General features: G+C 39.0%; 1 long non-coding RNA gene across 1 annotated transcript; it reads right to left on the bottom strand.

The window, feature by feature from the left end:
* Positions 1–5,986: 5,986 nt before the first annotated feature.
* Positions 5,987–8,440, bottom strand: LOC130139537 (uncharacterized). The gene is made up of 2 exons (XR_008817662.1): positions 8,127–8,440; positions 5,987–7,973 (listed from the first exon to the last, which is right to left on the bottom strand). It is a non-coding gene; the product is annotated as an uncharacterized LOC130139537 (long non-coding RNA).
* Positions 8,441–11,528: the final 3,088 nt, after the last annotated feature.

Below are 11,528 nucleotides of genomic sequence, written 5' to 3'. Positions count from 1 at the left end.
AGCATCAAGCCAGTTTCATAAATTATGAACAAAGCCTAAACAGTTTGAATTACAAAAAGCCATCAACTTCAATTTATTTGTAAGTGAATAACCATTGTCTAGTTCAAAGAACATGACCAATAGTCATGTCACTTACAATAACCAACAGGCTTCTTATGCAAACAACTATCTCTATATTTCAATTTGGAATGTCATAATTACTAATTCCTTAAAGTCAAATAATCTAGCATCAATTTTGGAATGAGATCATTTAACCAAAAGGATAGTCCAACCTAGTTGGATTGTATCATCAAGTTTGGAATGACACAAGCTCCCCAGATAGAACCTTTGAATTAGGTTAACGTCATCTTCATCAAGTTTGGAATAAGACAACTCACTCTTTTCAAATTAATCAGCAACCATGAACATCGATGAAACACATAAACTGTGCTGATCATTGTGGCCAACAAAGGAAGATTCGATAATGCAAAACATACAATTAGAAGGTAAGTAAATGGTAATTAAGACGTATCTACATAGTCTTTAACCCCATTTCCCTCACTGTTTTGAATAATCGATCTGTAGGCATACCCTTCGTGAGAGCATTGGCCATGTTATCTGCCGATCGCACATCGATCAAGGTGATAACTCCTTGTTCGCGCAGATAATTCAACAACGCATGTCTCAGTCTCACATGCCTTTTCTTGGAATTAAAGAGAGCATTCTTGACGACTTGGATAGCGGCTTGATTATCACAGAACAAGTTTAAAGAATTAATCTTTAGTCGAGTCAAAGGAATATCCATAATCAAATTCTTTATCCACTCTGCCTCTTCGCTGGCTGAAGCTAAAGAAAAAAGTTCTAATTCCATAGACGACAATGCAATACAAGTCTGTCTTTTGGATTTCCAAGTAATAGCAGCTCCACCTAAAGTGAATACATATCCACTAGTGGACTTACTATTTCCAATTTCTAAGCACCATGAGGCATCAGAATATCCATCCACAGTTGGAGGATAACCAAAATAACATAGAGCATAATCTTTATTACCTTTAAGGTATCTCATTAGCCTACTGAGGGCATCCCAATGCTCTTTACTAGGATTACTAGTGAAACGACTCAGCATGCCAACTGTAAAGGCTATGTCAGGTCTAATGCAACTCATAGCATACATGAGACTACCAATCAGTTTTGAGTACTTTAATTGATCGACACTGGTCCCTTCATTAGGATTCAGTCTTTTATTATAATCACATGGTGTCGCATTCGGTTTACACTCACTGTATCCCCAGGTAGAAAGTAGTTGCTCCATATAATGAGTCTGGCTAAGGGAGATGACTTTTCTTTCAAAGCTTACGTTCATACCAAGAATGGTATTAGCAATACCAAGATCTTTCATGTCAAATTCTTTAGCTAAAGTAGCTTTCACGTCACTTACTACAGAATGATCGGAACCAAGAATTAACATGTCATCAACATACACGCAAATGATGACTATCTTATTTGACATAGAATGATGGTAAAGACATTTATCTGAATAACTAGACTGAAAGCCATAACTCTTTACCACTTTGTCAAATTTAAGATGACACATCTTAGGTGCTTGTTTAAGACCATACAAAGATTTGTTCAATTTACAAACTTTGTCCTCAAGACCTTTCATGACATACCCTTCCGGTTGTTCCATGTAGATTTCCTCATTTAACTCTCCATTTAGGAAAGCTGTCTTTACATCCATTTAATGCACTACAAAGTATTCAATAGATGCCAAAGCAAGAAGAATTCTTATAGTTGATAGATGACACACAGGTGAATAGACATCAAAATAGTCTATTCCACTCAGCTGTTTATAGCCTTTAGCTACTAAACGTGCTTTGTATCTGGCTATTGATCTATCACTATTCAGTTTCTTCTTCAATACCCACTTACAGCCTATAGCCTTAGCCCCTTTTGGTAAATGGACTAGCTGCCAAGTGTGGTTCTACGGCAGAGAGCTCATTTCATCATCTATGGCTTCTGCCCACAGTAGGGATTCTCTAAATCTCATTGCTTCATGATAGGAGAATGGATCATCCTCTAGATGGTAAGTAACAAAGTCCTCACAAAAACTTTTGGGAACTCTATCTCTTGTAGATACTCTAACTGGAACTCGTTCAACAGTCAGCTGTGGGGAATTAGTGTCAGAAGAGCTTGCTTCAAATTCTACAGGAGACTCTGAAATCATATCTGTAGATCCAGAAACATTCAAGCCATGATCTCTGAGAAACTTGTTCTCCAAAAATTCTGCATCTTTAGTTTCTATCACTGTATTAGTAGATAGATCTAAAAATTTATTTGCAGCACTATCTTCCGCACAACCTAGATATACACAAGTAATGGTTCTAGGTCCCACTTTAGGTCTTTTAGGATCTTGTATTCTTACATAAGCAACACAGCCCCAAGTCTTAAGAGTATCATATCTACAAGGACACTTATGCCATATCTCATAAGGTGTCATAGACAACTTAGAGTGCGGCAAGCTGTTTAGGATGTGATTAGCAGTTAGAACTGCTTCTCCACAATAGGAGGAAGGCATGCTAGCTGTAAGTAACATGGAATTTAACATTTCAGTTAACGTTCTATTCTTACGCTCGGTAACACCATTTGATTGGGGTGATTAAGGAGCAGTGGTTTCAAGTATTATGCCCTTTGTAGCACAAAAGTCCTTAAACCCTGTCATTGTATATTCTCCTCCTCTATCACTTCTAAACCTCTTAATTTTCAAGAGTTGATTTTCTACTCTAGACTTGAAAATCTTAAACTTTTCAAAAACCTCATCTTTCGATTTCAACAAATAAACATGACAATATCGAGAAAAATCGTCTATGAATGTTAGTAGATACTTCTGACCACCTCTAGTAACGTAATTTCTGAAGTCACAAAGGTCAGAATATATTAGCTCAAGAAGTTGTGTGCTTTTAGAAACCGACTTAAAAGGTTTTCTAGTGATCTTAGCCTGTGCACACACTTTACATTTGTCAAATCGAATAGAAGTATCCAATGGAATGTTGTGAGTTTTAGCTAGATGTTGCATTTTCCTGTAATTCACATGTCCAAGTCTATTGTGTAATAACTTTGGATCAATCAAAGTAGAATTCATATGGTTGATGCTATCAGTATCTAAACTCAACCTATACATACCATTAACCATGAATGCACAACCGAAATAACACGAGTTAACAGATAAAGTTACTCTACCATTCATAGTTGAAAAGGACATACCAGCTTTATCAAGTAAACTCATAGATATCAAATTCTTTTTAAGTAAAGGTACTACTTTAACATGTTTCAGAGTTAGTAATTTACCTGAAGAAAGCACCAAATTTGCAGTTCCAGCATGAGTCACCTCTGCCTCACCACCATTACAATTTTCTACGGTGTCTTTCACTTCTATGACCTCAGTGAGTGAGTTCTTGTCATTTGTAGCATGACAAGTAGCGCCACTATCTAACCACCACTCAGAGGAGACGCTGGCCTTTCCATTCTTCATCATTCCAATGAAGGCTTGAGGCTCAGATTTACTAATTAACATATTAGTCGCAGTTTGTGGTGTGTCATTCTTTGGCTTCTTTTGTAGCTTACACTCTGCTGCCCAATAACCCCACTTTCCATAGTTATGGCACTTGCCCTTCTTCTTCCTTTTGAAGATAGTCTTTTTGGCCTCTAACTGTGAAGAGGATTCACCTTTTGATGACTTGAACCTTTTATGAGGTTTATTGGAATGTGAAACTAAGTTGGCAACTGACTTTTGTTGTCCTTCTTGTTCCAAACTCTTCCTAGATATGTTTTGATCTTCAATGTGAATATACCTCTTTAATTCATCCAGTCTCATATGTTCTTTCTGTCTGTGCATTTCAGTCTTGAAAGAACTCCATTCAGCAGGTAGCTTACTCAACACAAGACCAACAAAGAGATTATCGGACATATCAGAGTTATCCTCTTTCAACTTGTTCCTCATGTTCTCAAGTTCAATTAATTGAGAGGTGATAGTCGATTTCATATTGAATTTAAAGTCAAAGAACTTCTCCGCTAGAAGAGTTTTAGAGAGCCCCTCTTGTTTTTGGAACTGAGCATTCAAGTGATCCCATATCTCTTTTGCTATCTTAAACTCACTATAAGTCATAGCTAGACGAGGATTTAAAGAGGTCAACAAGTAATCTCTACAAAAATCTTCATCTTTGTTCCATTGATATTCATCAACATCTTCAGTGGTAGATACAAAATCACTCAGTACAGTGTAGAATATTTCACATTCTTTCATGCCGAATTGAACATGCAATTTCTAACCATGAAATTCAATGACATCAAATGGTTGCAGCTTGATAATATCATAGGAACTATGTTTTGCCATTTTAATCAAAGCAAAGACGTAGAAAGAGTGCACCTTGAAGTTCTCGGAGCTCACAAAGTCGAATAAAGCTCCTAACCTTGGTCAAACCGCTTTGTAGAGGTGGAGTTTGCCAAAACAGACCCCAAAAACAAATCCGGAGTGCCAAAAAACCTTAAGATGGACTGCTCTTGTTGCTGGAAGCCGAGAAGTCGCCGGAAATTCGCTGGAAGTCGAAAAATCGCCGGACTTCCGGTTGTCGTATCTCAGCCGTCCGGCCTCCGTTCAATGCGAGTGACCACTCAAAACGCTCGTATCGACGAGTAGAACAAGACCCAAATGGTTTCACCCCTCTCAAATTGGCTATAATTTCTGGGTTCTTGAATCAAAGATTTCGGCCGATCCCACCGTCGAAATCGAAAATATATAATACCCGCGAGTTCGTCTCGACGAGATCTTCAAGTAGACACCTTTCTTACTCAAATCCAACACACGAATATAATACTTCAAGATTATTGAAGGTTATGGGTTTGAGAGAGTAGATAGTGTTTTGCTTGAAGTATTACACCAAGAGACGTCAAGTTTGGAACGCTCAACAGTGTTACCTCCAGCGTAGGTAAATCCTAGAGTTTATATGTAAGCTATTGGGCTCCAGCCATATGGGTCCAAAATGACCATTATTTAAACCTATTGGGTTTGTATGTGAACATATTATTTGGATTATATTAATAATATATCCAACAGAGTCTAGTATCCGTCGGCGCACCCCTCTTTGATAGGCGGCACGTCGTAGTGCAAAGTATTAAGGACAATTTCCCAAAGTTGAACATTTTGCTTTTGCAGTCTGCCTGATATCAGCAAAGCGGGTCTGATTTAATCTAGATTGTTTTTGGCATATTCCAGCACTTGAAGAGAGTTGTAAAATACCAGCTTAAGTCCAATTCAAATCGATAAAGAACTGAGTCTTCCCACAAGGATCGTAGACGCCCTTATGTAGAACCATTCACTTTATCTATAGTATATACTGCTTTTTGTAAAACATGATCCTTCCATGCTTTTCATAGTATCTCGGCGTACGGTACATTCACCTTCTGCAAGATGGTTCTTCCAAACAAATTGACTTCGTTATAATCTGTCGACTGTCCCCCATTTTATTAGTCCATCCAAGAATGAAGGATTCTCGTTCTACGGCTTGTTCTCTATCTACAAAGGTCCTTCTAGTTCTAGACTTTGATAAGATTCCCGACCAATTGCTTATTCTCCTTTTGCAGAGCCAAAGTTATTCCGTGCTTTTAAATGTCATGTTGTTAACACTGTCTGTATCTGGTTTGTATATATAGAAGTTGTTTGTCCCGCACACTCAAATACACACATTAGTAGCTTTTCAATATTTTGTCATCTTAAAAACATCATAAGTGATTTTCTCAATGATTTCCCTTATTTATAAAACCTTCCATTGTGCAGATCTGTTCACAGGCATGAACATTTTGAAATTTGAGCGAGTGTAAAGTAAATGGGTTTACTATTATGCCAAAAGAACATTGGTTCAGATCAAAAGGCACAATATGTAGATGTTATAATCTCCAAAAGTGTAAGATTTTCAATGAATGTAGCAAGAGATATTATCCACTCGAAGAAGAATTTTGCAAAAGATACATAAATTTGTAACAGCTCTTTCTTCTACAATGTTATTTAATTTACATGAAGCTCAATTATGAGAAGCGACGCATAATTACGTAAACTAAACAAGTTAGAGCATAAAGAACCTATAAAGTTTTAAGCACATCCGTTTTCTGGATGTTGTCGGCGAGCACGAGATTCGACACGGATTACCCCATTTTTGCAGTTTCGACGTGGTCCTGCACTTGTTCCTTGGTGCTTCTGCAGACTCAATGCCTACATCTGCAGATTTGACTACTTCCGTGGATGCAACAGATGAGAGTGTAATGATGTAAACGATGTAATTCACAAGGTATATGCTAATAGGCAACAAACATGTAGTTTGTTGAATAACCAAGAGGAGTCAGGATAGAACATACAGCTACATTGAAATGAGTAAAAACACCCAATTCACAACAGTTTGTTGATCCCGATTGTTCTACGACTAAAGACAAAGGAAACAGAAACTGATAGAGTCAAAGACAAACACATAAGCTTTCTCATTTCAAAAGTATCATGTTTTCTTCCTTTTTCAAGCAAGGTTTAGGGAGGTTTGGAGATGGGTTTGCTGAAGGTAAACTTGGTCACATCAAAGCACGAAAGAGACTGAATCTGTTAGTCACACGCCATCTTCTGTAGAAAGTCTACCTTCTGAACAGCTTTAGCTGTCTCTCAAAAGCTATTGCATTCTCCTGCAACTCTTTAGACCATCTAACACCGTTACATTAATAACTCAAGCCTCCCAGAGTTTTCAACATTCTGACTTGACTCACCCTGACTCTTTGGCCTCTTTTTCGCTGGAGATGGAGCAACCTCCACTGTTTCTCCCTTTCTCTTACCCTTTCGCAGCACCATAGGTGCTTCTGCAGCATTCTTTGCTTGCTTCTACTTTCTCTTCTTACTCAAATTGCCCTCGGTTCCATTCATCTTCTCTTCAAGCAGCATTCACCCTCTCATCTTCTCCTTCCACTCTCACAGTCTCCCCCTTAGGATCAACCCACCCAACAGTTGTGGGCTTGAGGTGCATCTTCCTCGATGTTTCTTGCCTACAGAGGCAATGGGCACTTTTTCCGTCTGTAGCTCCTCTGGAATTACCGCTCACTGTTTTCTGAGAATTTTCATGCTCAGACCACCGTAGGGAAGCTTTCCTGATTTCTAACCATTGTCCGGTACATGTGAATGAAAATGGAATGTGAAAGACTGAATTCAAAACTGGTTAGGATAGGTGCGAAATGAGCCTTGTTTCGTTCCTTTTTTTTTTTTGGGTCAAAAGTCTTGCTTCATACTTGGAAATATCATTTCTAGAGCAGTTTGACACACTATAAGGCTTTAGACTTCCTTCTTAAAGGAAACTAGGAATGAGACCTCGTTCAAAAGAATTCATCCTAAATGATGAACTTGTAAGCCAAGGAAGATTTAGCAGGAATTGTTTGAAAGAAAAGCAGACTAAGCATAGCATCGAGTTCTTCTATAGAAACAGAGAACGGTTTTGATGACTAATAACGAAGACTAACTTATCATCATGACTTTTGAAGGATAAGTTGAGTAAAATAGAGTGTTAACCTTTGGGAAAACATCCTCAGTAACTAAACAATTATCTTCTTTTTCAGATAGCTAAGAGATGAAAATGCCATGACATTGTAAGATCTGAAAATCCGCATAAGTTATGTCATTACTTAGCATTAGGAAGACATACGGCAGGTTCAAAATTTAAGGAAATTCTTTCATTATCATCATCCTTCTTACCTTCGCCCTTTTTCTTTTCTTTTTCACTATCCGCCTTTCCATCTGCTACTTCAACCATTTCTCCTTCTACAGTCCCTACCACTTCTTGGGGTTCAGATTCTTGCTCCTTGTCATTCACTTTCTTCTACCATGTGCTCCGTGGCCTTTTCTTTGATGATTTTCTCGAGCCCTTCTATGGTTTCTGCAACCCTTACTGCCTAAGATTCTTCAGCAACATTAACTTCTACAAGAAACAAGAGTTTCAACGGTAGTTTCAATAGAAGCAAGGACTTCGGCTGCTGGTTCTACAGAAACAGGTGTTTCACTTCCGAGTTCCGCAGAGGGGGGGTTTCAACATCTTGGGAAAATTCCGTATAAAAGCCTAAAGTGGACTCACTTTCTCAAAAGAGGGCCGAAAGTAGCAAGCACTCGACTTTTCCGGCTGCCAGAGTTGAGGGGCATTTTGTTCCAAATAAAATCGGAATAAAGATTAAAAAGAAAAAAGCGAAACTACAAAAGAAAAAATAGAAATTCAAAGATGCTCGGGGTGTGCACCACCACCGTTCCGACCTTGCCGGCAAGTGCCATTGAACTACTCAGGCTCAAACCACTTGGACAAGTCCCACCACTCTTCAGAAGCTTCATGGAGCTTGTTCCTTCGGTAGATCTTTCATGGGGCTTATTATTAGAGTTTTGAGGGTCAGAGTGAAGGATAGCTGAGGTGATGGGGTCAGATTAGAAATAATCTTGTTCTTTAAAAATGAGGATGAAATGATTTTTTTTTTGGGTTTAAGGGGCCATTTGGCAACGTGTCAAATAGTAAAAATTTCTGTTCTTTTGTTCCCAGAATCAGTTTGGGAGCAGAAATCCGTTTGTTAAATTTTTTGTGCCCGGGCACAATTTTGCAAAAAATTGTTCCTAGAATCAGTTTTCAAACAAAATCAAGAAGCAAAAAAAAGTAGCTTCTTGATTCTGAAACAATTTTTCCATTTCTGATTCTTCTTGATTTTCTTCTTTTTTTTGGTTTGTTGTTGTTTTTCGGCCTACCGCTTGCCACCCGCCGGCCGCCGGCGACGGGCCACAAGCCAAGGCCGGCGAGGGCGTCGCGGCCCTCGCCGCCTGAGCTAGGGCGGCTCACTGCCGCGACGGCGAGGACTCGCCTTGGCTGGGCGAGGCTCGACCTCGCCCAGATCTGGCGAGACCGACCTCGCCGTCGCGACAGGCGAGGTCGGCAGCAAGGGTCGCGACGCCCTCGCTGGCCCTGGCCTATGGTCGATCGCCAGCACCGACAACTGGTCGTGGCCAAGGAAGGAAAAAAAAAGAAAAAAAAGGAAAAAAAGAAAAAAATATTAAAAAATTCAAAATATTATTAATAAAATGAAATTTGGTGTAGTTATCAAATGCATTTCTGTTCTTTTTCTATTCTAAGAATATAAATTTTGGGTAGTTACCAAATATCTTCAAATGCTTAGAAATTATTTCCGGACACGGAATAAAAAAGAATTATTTATGAGTAGAATCTATTCCCGGGTACATAATGGTTGCCATGCGCAACCTAAATGCCTATGAAGTTGCACATGAAGATGCGGATGAAGATGATGGTCTCTTGTTATTCCTTTTTGTTTTGTTTTTGGTGGGGTCTTGTTCTTCCTCGACCCACCACCACGTACAGGGACATTTCTTTTAGAGACAACTCCCCTACCTAAGTTCGAGCTCCCCACCATACCATTGATCGGAAACATTCGCTTTTTGATTGTTCTCTGTCTCTCGGTGTTTATTCATCCTGTTCATCTTTATTCTCGATTGATGGTGAGGGCTATTGGTGCATCGAAGAGGACGATCATGGACAAAGAAGAAATATGAGAAAATGACACAAACAATCCATGAACTTTAACTCAATATGTAATGTGGTTCATGAACTTTTAATTTATTCAATGCAATCCTTGAACTTTAACTCAATGTACAATGTGGTCCCTGAACTTTTAATTTGTTCAATGTCATCCCCGAAATTTGGGCATGTATTCAATTTAGTCTCTGAATTATATGAAAATTTTCAATATATTCCTTCCATTAATTCAAGTTTGGGGACTACATTGAATATTTTCATATAGTTCAAGGACTATATTGAGCATTTACCAAAAGTACGGGGACCACATTGAATAAATTAAAAGTTCATGGGCTATATTGAACAATAGATTAAAGTTCAAGGACTACATTAAACAAATTAAAAGTTCATGGATTAAATTGCACATTGGGCGAGGAAGTATTTGTGTCATTATCCCAAAAAAGAAATATCTATGGACGAAAATGCCCCTAACCTTGTCGTCGGAAAACTCAAGTGCTTGCTGGTCGGTGTGCATTTGGCCGGTTGGTGATCTCAAGCCTTTATTTGAAACAAGATTCATTTTGAATACTTTTTTGAGAAAATGAACCCTCTTCAGGCTTTTATTTGGAATTTTCCCCTCAATTCTAAAAGCTTTTGAGTTCTAAAGTTCAGTAGATTCAGTTGATGGAGAACCCACAGCTTTGCTCGGTGTGGCGGGGAATTCTTCTTGCTTCAACTCACAAGAGAAGTTCATCCTATTTTTGTCTCGGAGTTATGGTTTTTCGTAGCGAGATAGATGAATATTGCTGGGTTCTTTAGAATGATGTTTGGTTTGGGTATGGACGCAGTTCTACTTGATTTTCGTGTTCCTTGGTAAACTTCGAAAAGCTCCTATCTTTGGAGCCACGACGAAGGAAAGTTTGGATTTTGAGGTTTTAAGGAAAGAATTGAGTGGCCACTGATCGGGGGCTAAAGGATTGTGGGCTTAGGCGTGAAAATAGGAGATGTCCATATGGAGGTTTTGTGGTTTTGTAAGGGAAGAAAGGAAATTTCTAAAGTTTCTAAAACTCAAAACCCTTCCCAATTTACTAAAAAGGAAAGGGAAAAAGTCACCGTGACATATTTATCATAAACTTTTTTATGTAACACAAAAAATCTCAAATTTATACCTGTGTGATACATTTACCCTGGCAAAAGTACACTATAAGTGCCATAACTTGTGTACGGCGATCACTTTGGTGCCATAACTTTTTTTCGGATCACTTTGGTGCCAACTTTTTTGAAAAACGATCACTTGAGTGCCAATGCTGACATGGCACGCCGGAAATTTGATGTGGCTCTTTTTTATTAATATTCGATGCTGAGATGGCTGGCCGGAGCAGGCCGGAAAGTCCCGTCAGCCCTTATAGCGAAAACGACGTCGTTCAACCTTTCTCCCCTCAATATAGGAACCCTAAATCGGCTAATTGGACATATTCCCCAATTGCAAACCCTAACCGGCCATATTATTTCCTTGTTTTTCCCGAAATTGACAGCCAAAGGTTTCAAATGGATGGCAGGAGCTTCACTAGCGGTTCAAATTCGTTTGAACGAAGTGAAGAAGAAGGTCGGTTCTTCTGCTATTGTGGATTACCGAGTCCAAGAAGAACATCTTGGACTCGATTGAACCCTAGGAGAAGATTCCATGGATGCGCCAGGTATAGAGAAGGCTCGAAGTGCAAATTCTTCAAGTGGGTTGATGCGAAATTTTCAGATCGAGCAACAGAGATGATAGTGAAGCTACTTGAAGCTCGACATCAACCTCCACCTGCATTAATGGACGAGTTGGACGAGTTGGATGATGTCAACTCATTGCAAGCTGAAATGAAGGCTTTAGCATCTCTGGCCAACCATTTGAAGAAGGAAGTTCGAAGGATGAAAATCGAAAGAAAGTGTTATCGATTGTTGATTGTGTTATTGATATTTTTTATAGCC

This window comes from Syzygium oleosum, unplaced genomic scaffold, assembly GCF_021117445.2.
Source record: "Syzygium oleosum isolate NSW1041296 unplaced genomic scaffold, Sole_v2.1 Sole_v2.12, whole genome shotgun sequence".
In the NCBI taxonomy this organism is placed as follows: domain Eukaryota; kingdom Viridiplantae; phylum Streptophyta; class Magnoliopsida; order Myrtales; family Myrtaceae; genus Syzygium; species Syzygium oleosum.
The sequence above is the reverse complement of the archived record's forward strand: the minus strand, read 5'-3'. Positions and strand labels throughout refer to the sequence as shown.